General features: G+C 35.9%; 1 pseudogene; it reads right to left on the bottom strand.

The window, feature by feature from the left end:
• Positions 1-22,107: 22,107 nt before the first annotated feature.
• LOC141710860 (ATP synthase subunit a-like) lies at positions 22,108-23,267 on the bottom strand (annotated as a pseudogene).
• Positions 23,268-24,513: the final 1,246 nt, after the last annotated feature.

The raw sequence follows: 24,513 nt of genomic DNA, 5'->3' as shown, positions 1-24,513 counted from the left end.
TATATACTTGTATGTATATATCACAAAGTGATGAATCAGTTTGCTGAGTAAAAACTCGAGCAAGGAAAGAGCAGAGCGTTGGTTTTAGTTCGAAGAGAGAGAAGAGAGAAAACTGAAGACAAAAAAACTGTTCGAATTTTTTAGAAGTGATGAACTGTTGAAATGGTTTAAAACAATACAAACACACGCTTTTATATAACAGCTGGTATGACAATCCGGGATTGTCATACCGATTGTCATACCAGGCAAAAGAAGGAAAAGAAATAATAGAATTAATACTAAAATTATAACTGGTATGACAATCTGATAGTCATACCGATTGTCATACCAGTATAATAATAAAAGGAAAATAATTATATATATGGTTTATAACTGGCAAGACAATTGATAGTCATACCGATTGTCTTGCCAGTATAAAACTATACTGAATAACATAATAAACAAAATTTAAACTGAAATGACTTTCAGCAAGACAATTTCAATTGTCTTGCCGATTGTCATATCAGCTTTAAACACAGAAACATACATATATAAATATGTACTGGAATAAAGACTTATATAACTTAGTAAAAATATCAGAAAATATTTATAAAATCAAAGACAATATTTCAGAATTAATTATTTTTATTCCAAAAATAGATTTCTGTTGAATTTTAGCAAATAAAATTCATAGAAAAATATTTTTAGAGAAAATAAAATATTCTGAGATATTTTAAATTAACAAGAAGGGAAAATAAAACAGATAAGATACTATAAATTACATAGAATTAAGCAAGAAATATGATAAAATGATAACATAAATTTGCAAATGAATTTTTCATTTATGAAAAATTCATTTGTAAATTCATTCAAGAACAGATCTCAGATATTAACTAAATTAATCACTAAAACTATTCAACATGCCCAATTTACCAACTAATCTGGTAAATGTGGATTCGTCAAGTGGTTTAGTGAAAATATCTGCTATTTGTTCTTTTGTTGGAACAAAAAATAGTTCAACAGTACCATTCATGACGTGCTCTCTAATAAAATGATACCTGATGTCAATGTGCTTTGTCCTCGAGTGCTGCACAGGGTTGTTGGTGATGGCTATTGCACTTGTGTTGTCATATAAAATAGGAATCTTGTTCAATACAGAGCCATAGTCTCGTAGTTGGTTCCTAATCCACAAGATCTGAGCACAGCAGCTTCCAGCAGCAATATATTCAGCCTCGGCCGTTGAGTTGGAAACTGTTTGCTGTTTCTTGCTGTACCATGAGACTAGCCTGCTTCCTAGGAATTGACAACTTCCTGAGGTGCTTTTCCTATCAACAACACTTCCTGCATAATCTGAATCTGTATATCCGACAAGGTTAAAACCAGATTCTTTAGGGTACCAAATACCTAGATTAGGTGTTCCCTTAAGATATCTTAAGATTCGTTTAACAGCAACGAGATGAATATCTCTAGGATCCGCTTGGAACCTTGCACATAAACATGTAGCATACATAATATCTGGTCTACTTGCAGTAAGATAGAGTAACGAGCCAATCATACCTCTGTAGCTTGTGACATCTACCTTAATGGAGTTTTCACATGGTCCAAGCTTGACAGCTGTAGTTGATGGAGTCCTTGCTGATGCAGAATCCTCTAGATTGTACTTTTTGAGGAGTTCCTTGAGATACTTGGATTGACAAATAAATGTTCCATCTAACCTTTGATTTACTTGTAATCCAAGAAAGAACTTCAGCTCTCCCATCATGCTCATTTCAAACTTGCTGTGCATTAACTTAGCAAATCTCTTACAGAGATTATCATTAGTAGACCCAAATATTATATCATCCACATAGACTTGGACTAATATAGTATCCTTCTTATGTGTTTTAGAAAAGAGAGTTTTGTCTATGACACCTCTAATAAAGCTATTTTCAATAAGAAATTCAGAGAGAGTGTCATACCATTTTCTTGGAGACTGTTTTAGCCCATAGATAGCCTTGAAAAGAAAGAAGACAAAATCCAAATGATCTGGATCTTCAAAACCAGGAGGTTGCTCTACATATACCTCTTCATCCAGCTTTCCATTCAGAAAGGCGCTCTTGACATCCATTTGATAAACTTTAAAGTTTGAAAATGCTGCGAATGCCAGAAATATCCTGATGGCCTCAAGTCTAGCCACTGGAGCATAGGTTTCATCATAATCAATTCCTTCAGCTTGAGAATACCCTTTAGCTACCAGTCTTGCCTTGTTTCTTGTAACCACACCATCTTCATCTAGTTTATTCCTGAATACCCACCTAGTACCAACAGCTTTCTTGTGTACAGGCCTAGGTACCAGTTTCCAGACTTGTTGACTTTCAAACTGATTGAGTTCATCTTGCATAGCAATCACCCAATCTGGATCAGTCAGTGCTTCTTCAATTTTCTTAGGTTCCATCTCAGAAAGAAATCCTGAGAACAGACACTCATTTTGAGTAGCACGTCTAGTTCTGACTCCAACATCTGGATCACCAATAATCAACTCAAAAGGGTGAGCTTTATTCCAAACAGTCTGTCTTGGAAGATTTGATCTTGATGATTCACCTTGAAATTCATTGTGATGTTGTGTCCTACTAGATGATCCTTCAGCATCTCCCCCTGAGTTGTTGCCATGTTGACTTGAAGATTCTCCGTCAGTAGCAGTGGTATCTCCATTGTTGCCAAAGTTTCCATCACTATTACCTTGAGTATCATCAGGATTAACAGGTTCTTCACCAGCAACAACCTCAGGTTCTTGACCACGTTCTGATTCTGAATCTGACGTATCATCAAACTTCAGTTTCTCAAAAGGATCTTCAGTTTGGATACTAGGGAGTTTAGTGTCATCAAATGTAACATTGACACTTTCAGTTACTTTGTGTTGATCAATGATATACACTCTATATGATCTTCTTCCATATCCAACAAAAATACCCTCATATGCCTTTGCCTCGAACTTACCACGACGATCATCTCCATCCTTGAGCACGAAGCATCTGGCACCAAATACATGAAAGTATTTGATAGAAGGTTTCTGTTCATTCAAAATCTCATAAGGAGTTTTCATGAAGTCTTTGTTGATTAGAGTTTCGATTCTGAGTATAACATGCAGTATTGACAGCTTCAGCCCAAAAGTACATTGGAAGACCTGATTCACTTAACATCGTTCTTGCAGCTTCAATCAATGTACGATTCTTCCTTTCTACCACTCCATTTTGCTGAGGGGTTCTAGGAGCTGAAAATTGTCTGGTAATCCCTTTGTCTGTACAGAATCCATTGAGAAGTGCATTCTTGAATTCTGTTCCATTATCTGACCTTATTGCTCTAACAGGGATGTTAGAATCTAACTCAATCATCTTGATATGATCAATCACAACTTGTGGTGTTTCATCCTTAGAGTGAAGAAATAAAACCCACGTATACTTGGAATAGTCATCAACTATCACAAGACAGTAACACTTCTTTGACATAGAAAGGATATTAACTGGACCAAATAAATCCATGTGCAATAATTGCAGAACACCAGTTATGGAAGATGTGTCAGTGCCTTTGTGACTTGCTTTCTTTGACTTTCCTTTCTGGCAAGCCTCACATAGTCCTTCTGGAGAGAATTCCAGCTGAGGCAGACCTCTTACCAATTCTCTTTTGACAAGAGAATTCATTGTTTTGAAATTGAGATGGGAAAGTCTCTTGTGCCATAGCCAACTCTCATCTGACGATGCCTTTGCATATAAACAATTGACTTCAAGATTGCTATCAGAGTTCATGTCAGCTACGAATAGATTTGCCTTTCCGGATTCCCATTAAGGAGGGTTTTTCACTTTTCTTGTGCAGAATCTGACACTTCAGCTTGTCGAATAAAACATTGTAGCCGTTGTCACAGAACTGACTAATGCTAAGCAGATTGTGTTCAAGTCCTTGCACAACATATACATTTTCAATGATAACATTTCCAGCTAGCAAACAGCCATATCCCTCCGTTAAACCTTTGCTGTTATCTCCAAAGGTAACCACTGGGCCAGCTTTCTCAACCACATTTGATAGCAGGGCTCTATCTCCGGTCATATGTCTTGACGATCCGCTGTCAAGAATCCACACTACCGGTTGTACCTGTTTAATGCCCTGTAATACAAATGGATTAGAACTTCTTCGGAACCCAAGCTTGGCTGGGTCCGGTATACTTGTAAAATTGGCCTTTATCAGGCAAAACAACATTCTTAATTTCACTATTCTCAACGTTCTCAATGACTGAACATTTGACCTTGTAAACAGCCTTGATCAAATTTCTGTTTAGGCTTAGGCACAAATATCTCCTTTCTAGCTTTAGGAGGACTAGCAGTCTTAGACCTATCATGCTTTCTATTATTCACATGCTGACGAGAAGTAGTCTTATCATTAGAAACATGCTTACCATTAAAATAAGCAAACAACAGATTAAAAGCACAAGACATACAATCAGGAACACCACATGCTTTATGAGAAGGATTAACAATAGGCAACTTATGCATGGTAGACATGGCATTTGTGTTATCCAACTCATGTGTGTCTGAGTTAGTCTCAGTTGCTTTCACAACCTTGACTGGAACTTTTGACACACTTGACTTGGAGACAGCTTTCCGATTAGCATTATCTTCAGCACGGATTTCTTCTTGAATAATAAAAGAGGTCTCATCAAATGGTTCAGCAATTGATTCTTTATAGAGGGGTTCATCAACACCCTTAAGCACATGTGGTACTTCCCTGCCTTTAGCACATACATGAGGAGGGGAGTTTATGCCTAATTTTCCAATAGCAGCATTGTAATCATAACCTATTCCATGTGTTTGATTAACAGCCTGCTTATTGTAAAACTCTTTGGACTTCGAACAAGAATTAAAGTAAGCTTTAACCTTAGCCTCAAGACCGGTGATCTTGTCTTTGAGAATAGTTTCGAGTTGTCTATAACAGTCAACTCTATTCTCTAGAAAAGATACTTGTTCTTTTAGTTTATCTTGATTAATGTGCGCAAGTCTTAATTCATTGACCTCTTTCTCAAGGTCTTTGATTTGTTGATTTAACAATTCATTATCACGACGAGCACAATCTAAGGAACCTCCTAGATGATAAACTAATTCAGCATCAGTAAATTTTATCTCTTTTCTTGACGATGAGGTGCTTGCATTACTAGCCATGAGAGCAAGATTCCCAACTTCTTCATCTTCACTGTCAGTATCATCCCAGCTTCTTCCCTTTGCCAGGTACGCCCTTTCAGATTTACTCTTTTGATTAGAATCGTAAGAGTTCTTCCTAGCTTGTTTTGGCTTCCTGCATTCTGTGGCAAAGTGTCCCAACTCATTACAGTTGAAGCATCGAATGGTGCTTCGATCAACCATCCCTGTTTTATACCCACCACTGCTGGTGTTAGAGGATGAAGATCCACCTTTCTGGAATCTGTTGTAGTTGGACTTGTACTTGAACTTGGGATTCCTTTTGAATCTGACATTTGAGAATCTCTTGACAATCAGGGCCATTGACTCATCCTCCAATTGCTCCAGTTCTTCCAAGGAATAATAATCATCTCCTGATTGATTTGTAGTAGGAGAATCAAATTCTGCTACTATCACTTATCTTCAACCTTGGAAGACTGTACCATTCTTTCTGACTGTTGAGATTGATGTTGATATTGTGGTTGTTGTTGTTGTTCATCAGCTACTAGAGCAGTAGACGTGCTGACCACTCTTCCTTTCCCGTAAACTTCCTTCTGCTAAATCTGCTCCAACTTATAAGTCTTTAACACACCATTGAGCCTTTCCAAAGAAATCTCACTCAGATCTCTTGCTTCTCTTATGGCAGTGATTCTATGTTCGAGATGAGTTGGCAGTGTTAAAAGGAACTTTTTGTTGACCTCCCTGATGGAATAGTATTTACCATTAATGTTCAGGTTGTTGATCAATGCATTGTACCTCTCAAACACTTCAGTGATTCCTTCTCCTGGATTGGATTTAAAGTATTCATACTCAGAGGTTAGGATTTCTAGTTTGTTCTCCCTAACTTCCTCTGTGCCTTCATTAATAATCTCAATAGTTTCCCAGATATGTTTGGAATCTTTACAATTCATCACATGTCTATTCATCAGGGGATTAAGGGAATCTACTAAGATTAATTGAAGGCTAGCATCCAGGGAAGCTTCTTCTATTTCAGCAGGAGAGAAGTCCTCGGGATCCTTCACATAAGTTCTCGCTTTGGTGATCACCACATCATTTTCTATTACCTCTGGTTCCATAACCATAGGAATTTTTGGACCATTCTTCAACACTTGCAAATATTTGGGATTAGCAACCTTTAAAAACAGTAGAATCTTCTTCTTCCACATAACATAATTTTCTTTATCGAAAAGTGGAATTTTAACGGTTCCAACTTTTTGTGTAGTCATTATGAATTTTTTGAGTGAATAAAAAATTCAAGAAGTGAAAGAAACACAAAAGTCTAGGATCTAGATTTGTACGTTAATCAGAAGGCTCTGATACCAATTGTTAGGTCCCAATTTGTTTGTAGAAGGGGGGGGTTGAATGCAAACAATACCGTTTAATCGAATAAAATGCGGAATAAAATTGTGAAACAAAATTCAAGTTAAATAAAACTTTTATTAAACTTGAAAGGTGTTACAACTACGGTATCGGTTACAAGGGATTAATCTCAAATCAATTATTACAAATCTAGAATAAATTCGACATGAACTTTTTCTATTTTTGTAATTAAAAGATCAAATGCTAAATGCGATTTGAGATTAAGTTCTAGGGATTTTAATCCGCTAGATTGATACACAAGAACAAGATAAGTATTTCTAGTTGATTGAATTTAACTTTACAATCTAGAAATTGATCTTGAAGTTGCAGATGAGATGTAATATTTTTCTACTCCTTTTTCTTTTTGTTCTTGAGTATGTATTCTGTTTGATTGCCTGCTTCTTTTTTATGAACTGGTCTTCTGCTTCTTTTAAACAACACAGCCGAGTAGATTGAATTGGAATGACAATCCTTTAAGCTTGTGAGACTTTCGGTAGGACAATGTTTACAACTAGCAAGACAATTAAAAATGAGCTAGCAAGACTTTCGGTATGACTATAGATTGTCATACCGATTGTCATATTAGTTCAAATAAATTATCTTGCTGAATTAATAACAGATTTTAATCTAAACAGAAATTCTAATAAGACAATTAAATGTATTGGCATGACTTTCGGTATGACTATCAATTGTCATACCGATTGTCATACTAGTTCAAATAAATTGTCTTGCTGAATTTAAGCAGATTTTAAATCAATTAAAATATTGTAAATCCTTAATATTAATTCTAAATTAATTAATCAATTTAATTCAATTAATCAATAAATTAATCTTTGCAGATATAATTTATTTTCTTAATTAAATTATATGACTTAATTAATTAATAGAGAATTAATACTAACCCTTAGCAGCATCCATTCTTCTGACAATCTTCTGAAAGTCACTGAGACTTATGAATCAATTCCGCCACTTCAATGCTGACACTCGATGTACTGTCTGGTTCATGAGTGACTAACTTTCGTGACGTTTCTTCATGTCTTGACTTTGATACTCTGATTAAATCCTTGTAATAAATGATACCTTGACGAGATCTCTTTCACTTGATTAAATCCACGATCTTGATTTATATCACTGAGGCATGATCAAATTCTTGAACTTCTTCCAGTGAATCTTCAAGTCTGCAGATGAACAATGTTTCTTTATTCTTTGACAGATGTTACATTGTGAGATCTCTCTGATGATTAATCCACTATTTACTTATTACATTCTTATTTGAGTTGAGTTAAATACTCGAATAAACGAGTAGGCTATGACATATGCCTTTCACTATCATCTGATTCACGCCCTGCTTTTCTATCGGTGTTAGCCATGTCACATCATGTTGCGGCGGTTGCACCTTTTTACGTTATTATCTCATCCCCTGATATGAGACTACCTATTCAAGAATCCCCCACATGTTGATTCTGGTTCTACCGGATAGTCAACTGTGGATGCATCATTTATGTCTACTCTACACCCTATTCTATAACATCCGTTTAAAACTCGTCTTATGAAGTAAAAACACCTATAAAGATGGATTCGAGAGCTATAACATATAGTGAGTATACGAGTTATTAAAAAAAAGGTGAGAAGAAACCTAGAGAGAGGTTTCGTGTGTTCCGAAGAATAACTGCTATCAGAATATATAGAACTACTAGTGAGTATGCCACCCATGACTAACTTGTGGAGTGGGCTAGTGGATTTTAAAGCAGTTTGAGAAGATTGGAAATCGAGAGTTTTCTGGAAATTAGATGATGATGTTACGACCAAGCATGATACGTATAGAAATAATGTGATATAAATCGACCTCATTCTATAAAATAGATCTGATGATTACTGGATAGATTTTTTATACTTAGTATCGTAAGAGATGATGATGGGAATGTTACCAGTATGGAAGACTAGAAGTGAAGTTACAAATAAAATAGTATACAACGGTAACTGGAGTTTTTGTTAACCAATGAAGGCAAAATGGACCCAATAAGGGGTAAAAGATATATGGAAATGAATGGGCTCTTATCTGATTGCTTCCCTGATTTGATACCTTAAAATTATTAAAAAGGGCAACAACCAACTCATATAGTAATGACGACAAGGTGTATTGTTTTCAAAATTTTAAACAGTTTTCAAAAGAGATTTTCTTCACAATTTTTTTCTAAAATTCCTTGGAACAAAACAAGTATTAAAAATATGGTTGTCAAACTACTACTTGAGTTTCTTATTTATTATAAGATTCAGATTATCTAGAAGAATACTTGTTCTAGAAGTTAGTATGGTTCGTTTAAGAAGGCCAAGTGGACCCGCTATTATGGAGAAGATTTGATTGTTCCTAACAGGAGTATAATTATTGCTTGATAAGTTTAACGACAGGACCAATGTACGGAGAAACTATTCATACAATTTCTGAGATGATTAGAATTCAAAGAATACGTCGATTCACGAGAAGCCGAGTACGAGCAAAGAAGATTAGGAAGTCTCCAGACTTTCTAAAGGAAAAAGGTTTTTAGAAAAAGAGTCGATTTGTTGAATGGTCAATAGCATAAACAAAATTTGAAGTGAATATTGTAAATCTCGTAAGCATGCGATTAGGGTCGAATTATAAAATATTGAATGTGGAAGCGTGACGCTAAAGATACAAGACCTAATAAATGGGAAATTATTATAATGGTCGATTCAGGAAAGCATTTCTGAGAACTTTCTAAAGTTAATATATGACTCAGATTGGAATATATTGATTGAATCAGCGTTGAAGCTGTAAATAGATGAAATGTTGATGACGACCAATGTTATCATTTTTTTATATAATACCATTCATTCTTATGAATCTTGAATAAAGTATGAACTTCATTCATAATCAGCTCTACCAGGTGATAAGAAAATTCTTGTATTCCTTTCAAAATCATATTTTCCTCAATTCTTATTTTTTGATTGAGACAAACAGTGTTATGGTGTGACGCTTTGTCGAAATGACAAAGAGTCTGGTGGGATGCCACCTAATCATGGGTTGTCTCACTCATATCCAAATCATTATTCATTCTTTCAAGGAAGTGAAATGAACCCGCATAGCAGATGGAGTTATGTGAAAAGTGTGGATAATTACAAGCCGATTAATGGTGGACATTTATGTGTAGAGAAGAACCATTATTCCGATCACAGGATTGTTGCGAGGACATCAAATCAAAGGCGGAAATCTGTATACATGATACGTTGCAAGTATGAGATTTTGGTGTAAATTGGAGTAATTAGCAAACCGTATGAGGTAAATTAACTAGAGAAACAAGAAAGTAAAGCTGCATGTATGAGATGAGGCAAATGATTGATTGGACAACGGAGGCGAGTAAAGAAATTCTTAATAATAACCAGATAATCGATTAACACTTTGTGAAGATGCAGCATACCTCAATCATGTAGGAGATATTTATCATGAAGATTCAAGATCGAAGAAATGTTGGTTACGAATAAACTTTAAGTTTCTTCATCAAAGAATGGCTGGGTTTTCCCACTCAAGTAAATGAGTTATTATAAAAAAAATTGATGCTCGTAGCTGGGTAAGCAAAGAAAGTTCAGTATAAAAAGACATAAGGGGAAATGAAGGTATGGTGGTTTGACTGCAACAATTTTTAAAGAAATGATGCTTTAAAACCAAATGAATTCTTTCATAAGATTATAAGAGTGTTGGTTGAAACCAGGTGTTGGTTCTCAGAAGTTGAACAAGTTGACTAATAAGATTAAGTGTACGTTTTCAAGGATGGATAAATTGTTAATTAGAGAGCTTGAATTGAAACACGAACTAAAAGGATTCTAAAATATTTTATAATTGTACTCAGTAGTGATATTCTGTTATAATCAGAAAATATGAAAAAAAGGTATGGTATAATAAGAATTGTTCGCTATAATCTTAAGTTGAACTAGAGACATGGGTTGTACTGATTAATATTACAAGAGGTGGTGAAATGGTGAGTTTAGAAAGTGGCAGTGGGTTGGTATATTGGTGGGTTGATTGTTGGTTGTTTGATGGATTGTTGGTGTCATCTTGAGTCCGACTGGTAGTCAACAATATAAAGGAGATGCTGCCCAGTTTTTCAGAGAATACCCTACTTTTATAAATAGGAAGTATACTTCCATGTGTTATCGATATTCTTATTGATACTCTAAATAATTGTGATCTCGGTTCTTGAAAGAGGTTGTTACAGCCAATTCGACTATATATAATTGGTCTTTGATTTTATTTAGCTAGTCATCACTAGGTGTAATTGATCAATTAAATGAGTTAATTAGTTAATTTTACCAATTAATGGTCAGTTAGATGGAAATCGATTCCAATTAGATTAAGTCAAATTTTGATGTGACTTTCAAATCAAAGCGATGAGGAATTGGGAAAAAGTAAGGACACCAGTAGAATTTAGAAGTCGTTGCAAATATGTGAGTTTCACTTGGATAAATATGCCCTTCATAATGAACAAGAGAAAAGAAAAAAAAATTATTTGTATGGAAAAGTGAGAAGAATGTTTTCAAGAGCTAAAGAGTTAAGATAAAGTAACGAGAAGGAAGGAAGGAAAGGAAGAAGGGAGATGGAATAAAGTAGAGATTAATAATTACACCAATATGGACTTTATTAGACAATCAAAGAGATTTTGTCATCTACAAAGAAGTTTTATTAAAGGATGTCTTGTTCTCTAAATTATTTTGATAATCATACCATAAATGATTTACCAAGTATTTCTGTTTTGGATGAAGTGTGAGACATAATTTTAATTCAGTTTCTAATTGATATTGATACTTAGGTTGTTGTTAAATATCAAAAGTGGTATTAATATAGACAATTGATGTTTACTTTCGAATGGGATGTTGTGCGTATCAAAGTTCGTATTGATATCTAATTCGATATGACAGCAAAATTAGTATTAATGTCAAGAGTTCGGTTTTGAATGAGCTATGAGAATGAAGAACGGAGAAGAGGAATCAAAAGGGTGATAAAGAAACTTTACAAGATGCCAGGATATAGGTAAGATATGCGTCATATGAAAGACAGAAGTAAAGTGAACAATTTAGGAACATTTGTAAATTGAGTTAGGGAATGCATCCCAGGAGTACGATCAAGTACTGGAGGCTAAAAGAAAATGTCTAGTAACCAGACGTGAAGAGAAAATGGGACAAAACATGTAAATAAATGTTATACCTACCCAAGAATTTAGGGCGGGACATCAAAGGCTGGATGGATACATTTTGCCAAGAGACCTCGCAGTGAAATCACCTGAGAACTAAAGGTGAGGAAATCGTTAATTGCATCATTATTGATAGGTTATCCAAACCTAATCAATTTTGTTTATTAATAAACAGTTTATCCAATAGGGGGGTTAGTTGCTACTTGAAGAAAGGACGGTACGCCATCAGGTCCAGAAATTGATTATAAATGGTCAATATTGATTGATATGAGATTTGACAGGAGTATTCAGAATACGATAAATTATGTCAAACCATAATAACATATACCACTCCTAGATGAACGGACATTAAGTAAGGCGGAACTAAAAGACAGGAATTTGGTTACGATAACTCAAGGGATTCAAGCTACTCCGGGAATATGATATGAGACATTGATATCAAAGAAGATGTTCTGATGGTATGGCAACAAAGAAAGAATAAACGTCACATGTGACTAGACGTCAAGGAAAACATTGCAGTCAGTTTCATATGAGATTTTCCTAGAACCAAAATAAATAATAATACGAGTTAGAATATGTTGGTGATGCCTCCAGGTTAATGTATTTTCTTCAAAATAGTAAGGGATTTTTGCTCAGCAGATATACTCGATTATGATTCAAGGAAATTGAGGCATGGTGATAAGTTTGTGCGGCAATCATATCTAGTCAAGATTTTCTCGTGGATTCTTAATTCGAAAGTAATTTCGAGAATGTTAGAAATCAAATACGCCATGGTTTCAGTATATCATTCGCAAATGGGCATGAAGATTAAGGGAAAGAATAAAGAGCCTCGAATGCGATTGGAAGCGATTACAACTAGGTTAATTGAACAAAAGAATATGTGGGAATGAGGTTCAACAACCAGTAACTATTGCAAACATTCATGAGCATAAATTACTAGAATCAATAAGAAAAGATAATTAGTATGCATTATGCTGGTCCTTTTGAGACCGTAGAATAGTCAGGATAAGCGTAAGTAGATTTGGCTTCACCGCCACACGTTTAGCAGATTCATAAGGTATTTATATGTGTATACTCAGGAAGAGTAATTTAGCTCCATTATATATAAAATGGAGACTTGAGTTGAGTTATATGAGCAGCAGATAGAATATGATGTCAGCGAGAGGTTGTTAAGTAATGAATGATGCTACGAGTAAAAGTTTATGGAAAGTTGTAAGGTTGAGGAATCAACTTGAGAAAATAGAAATGAGATACTTGAATGTATCATTATTTGATCCTTAGTGTGATTCTGAGGACAAAATCCTTTTAAGGGGGAAGGATGTAATATCCGGGACATAGCGTGTAATTAATTTACCGATAAATGATTATTATATGATTATTATGTGATTTTTGGTGAATTATTTGACGATTGGTGTTGTTATATGAATGTTGACATGTGGTAAAGTATAAGTATGTTAATTTTATTATGACCAGAATAAAATATAGATAATTAAGGTATTTTTCTAGTAATTTTTGGACTGTTATATGATTTTAACTTGATTTATGAATTTATTAATTATTTTCTGAATAACTATTTTATAAAGCCAGGAATCGTCCAACTTCAACTGTTTTTACATTTTTAATACCCGAAACTCTTCCGAAAACTCCTTCCAAACCTAATCTGGTAATTTCGGACATTTTCCGTGTTTTGACTTTTTCGATCCGGATTACGGTTTGACCCGTGCGCGGCCAGGCGCAAGATTTTCGATACGATAATCATTTCGATAAAGCAACAAAACCCGTATTTTTAAAAGATGGGATAATTTTATATTATTTTTGTATAAAGTGTTTTATAAGAAGTCCGGTATGGATAATTATCCAATACGGGTATCAAGTGGGATCGTTTTCGCAGTTACTTAGCAGCTAAGTAACTAATTTATCGATCCAATACGATCCAACACGATCAAATATTCCATAAATATATATAGCCCTTTTATTATTTCATTTTATTCATATAATCATAATCAATCAGTAAAATACCCTAAAATACAGAGAAAACGTTGAATTTATGTCGCGTTCTTGATAATCAAACCTGCGAACGAGGGCGTTATCGAACTCCGATTCGGGCATGCCTTATATCACATCGAAACTCTCGAAAAGTACTTTCATAATCAATCATCCATTTTTATGCAGGAATCAAGGTATTTTCCATATTTAATTAATTTATTTCAAATTAATTATTGATTAAATTATGAAAATTTGTTCTTGATGTTGTTGATATGATTTCATGATTCCATCGTGTAGATAATATTTTTCTGGTCAATTTGGTATATTATATGTCAAAAAATAACATGTAGAAAAGGTGGTTTCATTCTTGAAAATAAAAATTAGGGTTCTTAATATGAATGTTCTAAATTGAAAATTGGGTATTTCTGGGTTAAGGGTTATTGTTTAAAATTGATTGCACAGACTTGTAGATCGTCCAAAGACGATTCGATTGATATATAGATTGTTAACAAAAGATAGCCAGAAGGGCTTCGTCGGAAAATCGAGCCCAGCGGCGGCGTAATTTTCAGACGGTTATTCCGTCCAATTCTTTCGTTATTTGACTATTCTGTTGCTGCAGATGTGTTCTTGGAGAAAAGAGTTTTATTCCCTGTTAATTTGATACGGTTTTGGACCGTTTTTCAGTTGGCCGGAAAGCTTGGGGTCGCGTTAATGGCGACCACCGACGACTGAAAAATGAGGAAGATGGTAATTTGCCGTTTAGCCCCCTGAGTTTGCTGATTTTTCAATTCAATCCCAGTACTTTTAAAATTTTAAAAAAATAATAAGATTTCTGTTTAATAATTTTCAAAAAGTGGATTTCAGTTTAATTATTTTCAGAAATTGTGTTTTCTTTTATAATATTTTCAGATATTGTTTTTAATTCCAAAATTTATTATTTAATTATTCTGAAAATTATTTTTAATTCCAAAATAAATCTAAATTATTTAATTAACTAAATTTAGTTGATAATTAATTATTTAATTAGTCAATTAATTTAAATATTAATTGATTAATTAAATTAATTAGGTATTAATTAATTTTAATTGATTATTTAATTAGATTTAATTATTTCTTTGGATTTAAAAATTCCAAAAAATAGTTTCGAGTTTTAAAATATTATTTTAAATTATTTTCAAGACTCGATAATTATTATAAAATTATTTTAACGTTAGAGTCGGGTGTTTGAACCATGTTATTTAATTATAAAATGATTCGGAGACCCGTTTTAATTCCGAAAAATGTTCAAAAATTCGTATTAAATACCTAAATATCTTTTTTGACCCCGAATCTTCTTTGAAAAATTATTTTGATCGAATATATTGCGTGATATGTGCTACGTGCTATCTGATTGATGTTTTATATGCCTATGTGGTTACTGTTTGACGGTTTTTTGCTAAAACTTCCAATCCGTAAATTGGATTTGGGTAAAATGAAGGGTAGATAAAAGCTTATGATGTCTATGTGACGATTAGAGTAGTATGAGAGTGAATGTTGAAAGATACTTGTGATGCCTAGTAGAGTAAGCGGGGCATAGAAAAGGAAACCCGTGATCCATAAATGGAATCGAAGCGTAGAAAGAGAAGGCAAGTGATTGATGAATAAAAGCAAGGCATAGAAAAAGAAGGAGTGTGTTTGAAAAGTAACATTATTAGCTGAGTACAAGTAAAGTTGAAAATCATCTGTGATGAGGCAAGTACTTCAAGATATATTGCAAATATTTTCAAACTTTCTCATAACATGTTGCTAGTATTCAAAATAAATCTTGTTTAATATTGCAAGCGCTTTAAACTATTCAACCTTGAACCCTGATTCTTATTGATGTTGAGCCATAAGCCTTATTTTTTATAAACCATTTATTGTTGAATTCTCATATACGAGCTAGACACATACGATACTACTCCACAAATATATATCTACCACATACTGATTTCTGATATTGAATTACTTGACATACCAACCCTTACTCCTTGTTTAACAGAAGACCAATCCTTGTAACCCTTGAACCCTTGGTCTTATACTTTTTGATTCTTTCCTTGATTGAAAGCCAATCTTTTTGAATTCCTTGTTATACCTTCAGGGTATTGTAAATCACCCTATGTTTCAAGATAAATGTTGTTTATAATTCAGCTTATTGAATTACATTGTTTATCATATTGTTATTCTGGAATTGGATTATTTTTAAATGTGGACCAGATTCGTGGTCATAATAGGCCAATGTGTGCCTTGGATCCAGTATATAGAGCAAAACTGGGAGCCTTGCTTGGGGTTAATGTGTGACTGATCAGCAGCCTAACCTTGGTTTTTAAAATGAAAACTTAATATCCAATTCTAATAATTGCTTATTCAGAAACTTGATTCTTCTGAACCATTTCAATTGATTATTGTTTAACCTCAGTTATTGCTATTATGACTTGCTGAGCTAGTTAGCTCACTCTTGCAAACCTTTTTATGTTTTCAATAGTTGAAAAGGAAAATTATTGGTAACGAGAATTCCCATTCCAGTGTGCGAGCTAGGATTCCAGGTTAGATTGGATCGAGCTAGCAGGAGCTTTATATTTTAGGTGAGTTATGCAAGATTGTAAGAACGATATCATTAGCAATTGTAAGTTTAATTAGTTTGGATTTGGTACGATGTAATAAAAGTTAAGGTTGTGGCTTGTTTTCATACTTTAACCTATTGCGATCCGTGGTTGTGCAAAGAATGGTCGATGCATATAATATTTTATATACAAGTTTATATATTATGGTGTGTATGTTGTGAGCCCCAAACTTCTGACCCGAGTTTGGAGGGCATCACAAATAGCTACTATAACAACAGAAACGGGAGCAACTTGAGCTTCTTAGCTCTTTAGCTCCTTCTACCATCGACTACTAAATAGATTCTTTCTCGATATGATACACTATGAATACTATACAATAGAGATGCTACCGTATCGAATGCAGAGATTAGATTCTATTACTCAAGTGTTACTACGAAAGTCTATAGTAAAGTAGCTATACATGCTTATATACCTATATATACAATAGCAAGTATATACTTATAAAAATATATATTATTATTTGCAACTCTTGCTAAGTACTTTTATATATAGTAAACAAGAATACCCAAGAAAAATACCACCATATAACCCGAGTCTGTAGTAACTGGGGTAACCTTATTATAATAAACAAGAATCTGAAAGAGAGGTTGTTTACTTGCTACTCTATATGGCTTGTTTATAAGCTACTTAGAAAGTCTAGCTAATATACTGTATAGAGAGTTAGGATACAAGACTATAGGCTACTGTTGATTAAGCAAGATTGACCGCCTGTGTCTACTACCTTGCTACTGACACATTGCACGAGGTGGCCAACCCACATAATAGCTTTTGGGTCGGCATAATCTAAAGAACCCCAATGTTGATTCTGAGACTTATCCTACCTACTCAAGCGGTAATCAGTACACATTCAGTTATTTCAAACATCGCTTATGACATTTCAAATTCAGGGTTTGGGGGTTTAAGCTATATATTCATTGATATTGAGGAAGTAGATGCTGATAAAATATGTGTCATCAACTTAACTACATGGAACTATCAATATAGCGTTTAAAGGAATCATTTCTATCCTGTGAGCTCGAACCGGTAGTTCAAACCCTGCTCTTTCCCAGTCTCCATTTTCTATTATACAATGCTCACTTTCTTCTCATGATCCTCCACCAGCTTCGCCCCCAGCCTTCTAACTGGAAGACTTCAGTCCATTTCCGTGCTTCCTGTTCCTGCGGCAGATGCTCGGTTGAAGCTGGATTTAGAAAGGAACAAAGGATCAGCAGCGGTGCATATATGATATTTATAGGTATAGGTGGGGTATCTAAGACAGGTGTGCCTTGATCTAAATAATGAAATTCATTGCATATAATGAAGTAAGGGGGTGCCAACTTACACAATGAGACTACATGTTTGGTTCCCTTCACCTTTATAAATTAGAATAGTAAATCCTAAAAGTTGTGCTTCTTTCAAGTGAACACTCAGATCAAGGGATATCTACCCGAAAGTGCTATGTTGGTCCATTTAGTGGATCATCTCCCCAAAAACAAGATCATATTGAACAACAACTTCAAGGGAGATAGCATTGGGACATGCTATTACCTATGTATAGCTCTAACCCGGCTAGGATTCATAATGATGAAGTTCCAGAATTATTAGCTCTACTCGAGCTATACCGTCACTTGCCTTTGGGCCGCTGCCCCTCTTCCATCAGTTTGAGATGGGGGTTCCCATTTGTTTTAGTACTTATCATCTATTTGATCTCACATGCCCGATATGGCATGCCATCACTCTTCCATTGTGAACTCCATTTCACTCATTCAATTAATTCTTGTTCTCTTTCTGACCAAGAAAGTGAACCTTGCATAAGGATATCCCAGCTCGAAAAATATTTCCTTAAAAAATGTGTTTTTTTGGTTGGAAAATAAGGTATTTCATTCTCCAACTATTTACTTTATAATAGCACTTCAAAGGTATAGCAGCTTATGAGGAAAAGCACCTCCATGAGGGTTGTGGATTCAGGTCCCTACTACACAGCAGTTATAAACACATAGAGCAACCATGAGCACACAGGATACTAACATGAAATTTTGTGACAAAAAAGAAGGCCATTCTCAGTATTTAAAAATATAGAGCAAAAAGCTGTTTAATAGAAAGTTGGATACGTTTGATAGTAAGAAACCTTTAACCGAATAGGGCACCAAGCCAGCTTCCACTTGTGTTGTATCCTGGGCCGGTTGACCCTTTACCAAACCAAATAAGATAGGTCCTACCTAAAAGGCAAGTTCCTAACTAAGAAACCTAAGTTAAAAACGCAAGTAGGGTGTATCTATTTTCGGCTTTGCCGCTTCACAGCTCCGCAATCCCACTTTATCTAAGCTTCACAAAGTGCACTCTCAGTTCTCTTCGTACAACAAGGCCCCTGCCCCATTCTTCCCTCTATGGAACCAGGTCGAATCATCAACTATATTCTAAAAGTAAAAGGGGTCTTGGAAATCTGCCCAATAGAGTTTAAAGTTGCTGCTACTTCATCCCCTTTCTTGCCTGCTTCAATCAATCATATTTATTTTGTGAAAACGGAAACATACTTTATTAAGGCTGATGTATGTGCCCTGCCGAGTGAAGGAGAGATTTTCGTACTTATGGGGATCAAAAGTGACTAGCCCTGGTCTGGGAGTCCTGAGAATATTGTATACAAGAAGGTATCATTTATTATATATTGACCGGACTAGTCTCGTCCCATCTGGGTTGTTTTTGGCTAACATAGAAAAAGGGTAGGATTCCGTTCCCGAGGGACCTTCAAATACTTCTACTCATCCTGACTTGCTCAGCTTTCAACTAGAGAGTGGACCTTTTGGACATTCGAAGCGCACTTAGATTGGCCATTGAACAGAGGGGGGCTTTTCACCTGAACTGAGACCCCGAGATGCCGATTGAGACCCGGAGATGCCTATTTCACTGCCCTAACAACCAGAAAAGTGGAGCAGCTCCTTTGTTGGTGTCTTTCCATGGAAAAGTAATTTAGTTTCTTTCCAGCTCTCTAGTATACTTATTCTCTTTCTTATGCTATTTTCTGCCTGTAGTGTGGTTCTATCCCTACTATTGATAAAATCACTGGATGCTCTTGCTGCTCTGCTCCTCTAGTCATTGAACCAGCGCACTCCAATACAGGCTTCTCTTCTTTAATGAATGGGACTGACTCGGATAAGTAAAGTGCAGTATCGGTTCTAATAAAGAGAAAGAATCCATCCTTACGCTACTGTAGGAAAAAGCACTTTTTATCCCCTACGCTACAAAACAAACTTATCTAAGCACTCAAAATAAAGCTGAAACAAGGAATGGGAGAAGCTATAGTGCATATCACTTTCCACTTTCTCTAGAGTCCAACCCTTGGACTTGGTTCTATCAGCTATAAACTCTTCCTCTTGTTCTTCCCTTCTCTAGTACAGATCCAATCACAGGATCTCTATATGTATGCACTGATGAGCTATACCTCCCGGACAAAACACTTCTCAACCCTGTAGATGTATATATAGAAGTTTGAGTTTTGGACGTCTTAGTATTGGATCCGCTCTTCTGTTAGAATAAACATGAATTATATTTTATTCGTCTTCTTTATTCTTAAGAGAAACCCCCCACCTGAACCATTCTTAAGACCACCAAGCCCTCTCGAATGAGTTCTACTATAGAAGCTTCAACATAGACTCGGGGACAAATCTTTCACTCACTGAGAAGTGAAAACCTGTGACTAGATCGTCCTGAAGATGGATGCGACAGGAGGAAGTGGCATTTGGAATTGTTGCTGACTTAACATTTAGGTTTTGGCATAACAAAGCTTGCACTATCTTTTCACACTTAGGCGCATAGCATGCCATTGGTAATGTTTCTACTACGGTGCCACAAATTCGTAAGCTGATCCTAAGTAATCATTGTTGTTCATTGGATTCTGGAGGAACTACTTCGTTAGGATTGGGGAATTGTTGTGATTCTTCCTGAATAACCTGGATTCTCCCATCGAGAGTCACTTTGAAAGTCTTACCTAAACTCTTCCGACTGAATATGATAAAGCCTACAAAACAATGAGCTACTATCATTTCTTCATTATAGATTGCGATCTTCTTCGAACTTGATGCACAAATAGATGGAATAGCAGCAAATAGCATCTTTCTAGCCTGCATATTTATGGAAATCAATCTCATTTAGAAAGCCTTATCTCTATCATTTAGCAACTGAACGAGAAGTGTTTTAGGAAAGGACTTTAGAATCGGATGCGCTCACCCAGCGAGAAAGGCCCTGACCCTGCCAACCAAGTCAAAATAAAAAAGACAGCAAAAGAAAATGACTTCCTTTTACGCCAACACCATAATATCCCGATAGCTAGAATTGATAGAATACTATATAGAATAATTGAAGATGGTTGCCCATATAGGGGCTCCAGTGGGGATGGAACGAAACTTCCGAAATCTATAACATACCAATCATGCTTCGGTACGCTCATACCCATACTGGGTGCATAATCCATATACCATAAGTGGTATTATCTATTAAGTATAAAGTGCAGCTTTTCCGTGAGTAAATCCGCGTAAGTCATGTCCAATTCCCGTTGGAGAAACTGGATATATGTCGGCTGGATTGTACCATTAAAAAATTCATGGCGCTGTATAACTAAAAATTGATTTTAGTTTGACAGCGCTGATATAGTATTAGGCTAGCTAAATTCACCCGAGATCCAAATAGACCTGGAAATGAAATTAGGTGCTCTATATACCGAAGATAAGATAGAATAAGGAACTGGTAGCCCTTGAAGAACAGGATTCACATGTGGAAATATAAGTTAGCTTTTCAAATATCTATAGAAGGAGCATTGTGAGCTATCTTCCCCAAAGAGTAGGATACTATACGTTAACCCCGACACATATAACCTGGCCCAGCCCAGGCTTGCGCTTGTTGTAAAATCACCTTGATCGGTTTTTTAGCAGTTCATTATTAATTGTTGAAAGAAAGCGGATTTCTCCTTTTTATCCAACAAGGCGTTTAGGTTGTGGAGCCAAACAAAATGCCCCGCGCCCTTGTGGAGACTTATTAATGCAGTTTCCAGTTCACGTTTATAAAACTTGATGGGGTACGTGCACTCTCTTTGAAGGACATACAACATGTCTCTCTTCCATTGATCCACAAAAACAGGGTCGTAAGGCTCCGGCTCCTTCTTGCTAAAATGAGATAAATCATGCCTCCATTCCTTCCGCCTTTATCCTGAGAAGCTTCCTCCACTGCTTCTCTCGAAGGACCCGGTTCATCCTTTTCTGGTTCCTCCATTTTCCTACTAGTGCCAGGGTCTTCTTCGGGGGCCGCTTCTTCGACTAAAGCTAGGTCGGATGGCCCCGAAGGATCAGGCAGTTCAGGGGGTGGTGTATTCAAACTTCCTCTATTTAAACCCGGGAAGAATTGAAGAACCGCATCCATGAGTTCATTTACTAATAGGAGGGAACCTTGAGTCACCCAAAAGGTTAATATAAAATGACATTCGATAAAAATAGCAAGACCCTCCGGTGGCCGGAATATAATCTTTCCAGGTAAACCTGCAAAGGCCAAAGTCAGATTGACCCAGGCTCGGCTTAACCAATTCATAAAAAAAGTGAAAATCACAGCAGTAACAATGACAGGAACAACAAACATCAGTTAGCTTTTCAAATATCTATAGAAGGAACGTTGTGAGCTATCTGCCCCAAAGAGATTCAGAGTCTTTCGGTACTGGCACACACATTAAGAATTCAAATAGTGTCTATTGCGGCCTTCGCTGCTCGCTTTTGTTCAATTATAAATAACCACTTCACTTTGATGGAGATTTGTAGCATCATTCAAGTAAATACAGATTGAGATTGTAGAAACATGAGCTTATGATATAGCTACACCTATTCTAGACCGGTTAATGCAAGAACTATAAATAAAGGACCCAGATCTCCTATGAAATATAAAAGATCATTCATACATAGCATAGTGAACCCACTTAAAATCTTTACTAAACTATGATCGGCCATCATATTAGAAAATAAACGTATTCCTGAGCTTAATGCGCGAAAAAAATGAGGGATTAGCTCAAGGAGTACTAAAAAGGGTGCTAACGGCAGTGGAACTCCTGCAGGTAATGAAAAGCTTAAAAAATAAAGCCCATTTCTTTGAAATCCCATGAGAGTAATGCCAATAAAAATTAAAAATGAGAGGCCCAAAGTAATGAGAAAATGACTTGTAACTGTGAAGCTATAAGGTATCATAGCCTGTGGATTACGAAAGAATGAAAAAGTAAAAGTGACTGAGATACGAGGGGAAAACTTCTGTTTGACATTTCCGGAAAGACCACCTATTTGTTCGATTACCGGGTTCGGCACGAAAGCATAAGTAAGTTCTACCAAGGATTTCCAAGCATTTGGTACCGAGGTTCCTCCTTCATTTTTAGTAACAAAATGAACCAAAAGTAGGACCAAACCAAGATTGAGTAGCATAAACAAAGAGGGATTTGTAAATGAGAAATACAAGTGTCCTATATTCATAGGAATCAATAGGAGAATGGAAAATTGCTCAAGTGGGCTGGGGATGGTGGGGGCATGCCCCGCTAGAAATAAAGTTTCCGCAAAAGCTTCACTCTCCACTCCATTTATGTGCTTTAAAAGGCACTCCAGAAAAGCGATCTCGTTCTTTGACTCATGCACCACCTCCGCCGCTCTTAAAACCTCATTGGGACTTCTGTTAACCATTAACTCTCCTAATACGTCATGTATTCCAGCCCGAAGTTCCACTGCATGTTAATTCAACGCCTGAGCCTGAACACGAGAAGTGGCAGATGGGTTAAAAGCATAATCATTAATAGTCATAGTCATCGTTGGTTCAGGTTCAGATTTGCTTGTAAAAGATTTAGTAGTATATGTTTGATTACTATTCAGGTTGTTCTCATCAAAGCGGCGAAATATAGGCATTGTTTTTTATACTATTCTTGTAGTTATGCTTCTTGCTCTAAAAATGCATAAAGACTTGCAACGAAATTTATGGTCGGTCCGACCGAGAAAGACATGGGAGTTGTTGGGCGTAAGATTCTTTTTATTCTCTTACGATATTTCAAGTTGGATGAAAAGAGCGACCCTAAAGTAAAGAAAGGCCTTCTCAACTATCTTTTCTACATGTTTACTAGACATTAATTAAAGGTTAAGGGATTAAACTGTGGTCAGCTGTTGCCTCAGCCTCTGCCTTTCGAGCAGTTAAGTATTTCTCGTTGAAGCCTGATTACATAAAAACCTTTCGTTAGAGATGGAACGTAACTAACCATAGTAGATAAAGACCTTTCTCCATCATCTTGATGGACTGAGCTGAGGTGAGACTGGTCTAGAAAGACTCTTTGAAAGTGCCCTTCCTCAATTTAGTGATGCTAATCTTCACCAGAGTGATGATTCAGCAACTAGGGATATAAGCAAGTGAGCCCTAATCTAAGTCAAGTATGAATGAAAGCAGAAAGAGTCCTTTATTCATTTATTTTAAAAAGAATTTCAAAAAATGAAAGGTTCTTCCCGGATCTATGTGAGTCAGAGACTTCGTAATGGATGGAAATTAAAGAGTTTAGCACCTCAAGTAAGTCAGCTTTGGACTCGTAAGAATGACTCTAAACCCTAGTTACCTAACCAAATGTTGGCCTGTTTGTGGTAGAACCCCGGTTCTAACCTCGATAGAGTGGTAGCGGGACACAATCCTGTAGCACAACAACAGAGTCAGCCGTTCCCTTTAGTTACGACAAAAAGAAGAAGCGAATCCCCTTCCTTATTAGGTAACAAAGTACCATCAACGCTCTTACCCGAGGAGACTGACTTCACTGGATGTCTAAACACTCATTACTGACGGAATACGCCTAAGACGAAGAAGTCAACTATGACATGGATGCCATGAACTCTTCTTTATCTATACAATAATACCAATAATTAAAAGCACAAGATGAGTAAAGTATGAAGTTCGCCCTACCAATCATCAGAATTGGGAATGCTATTGTCTTGGGCTTGTTAGCAAAGAGTGAACCTTGATTAGAAGACCTCGTTCATGGAACTATCAAATAGAAGCCTTACTACATTCCGAGGAGCAGTTTCGAAGAGAAAGTAAAACTTCTCTTGCTCTAAATGATCCTAAAATTTGCTTGGCATAGTCCGATTTGGTCCCTTAGTGGTAGAACCTGGTGAACCG

Source organism: Apium graveolens, chromosome 3, assembly GCF_009905375.1.
Source record: "Apium graveolens cultivar Ventura chromosome 3, ASM990537v1, whole genome shotgun sequence".
NCBI classification, from domain to species: Eukaryota; Viridiplantae; Streptophyta; class Magnoliopsida; order Apiales; family Apiaceae; genus Apium; species Apium graveolens.
This window is presented reverse-complemented; position numbering and strand designations above follow the sequence as displayed.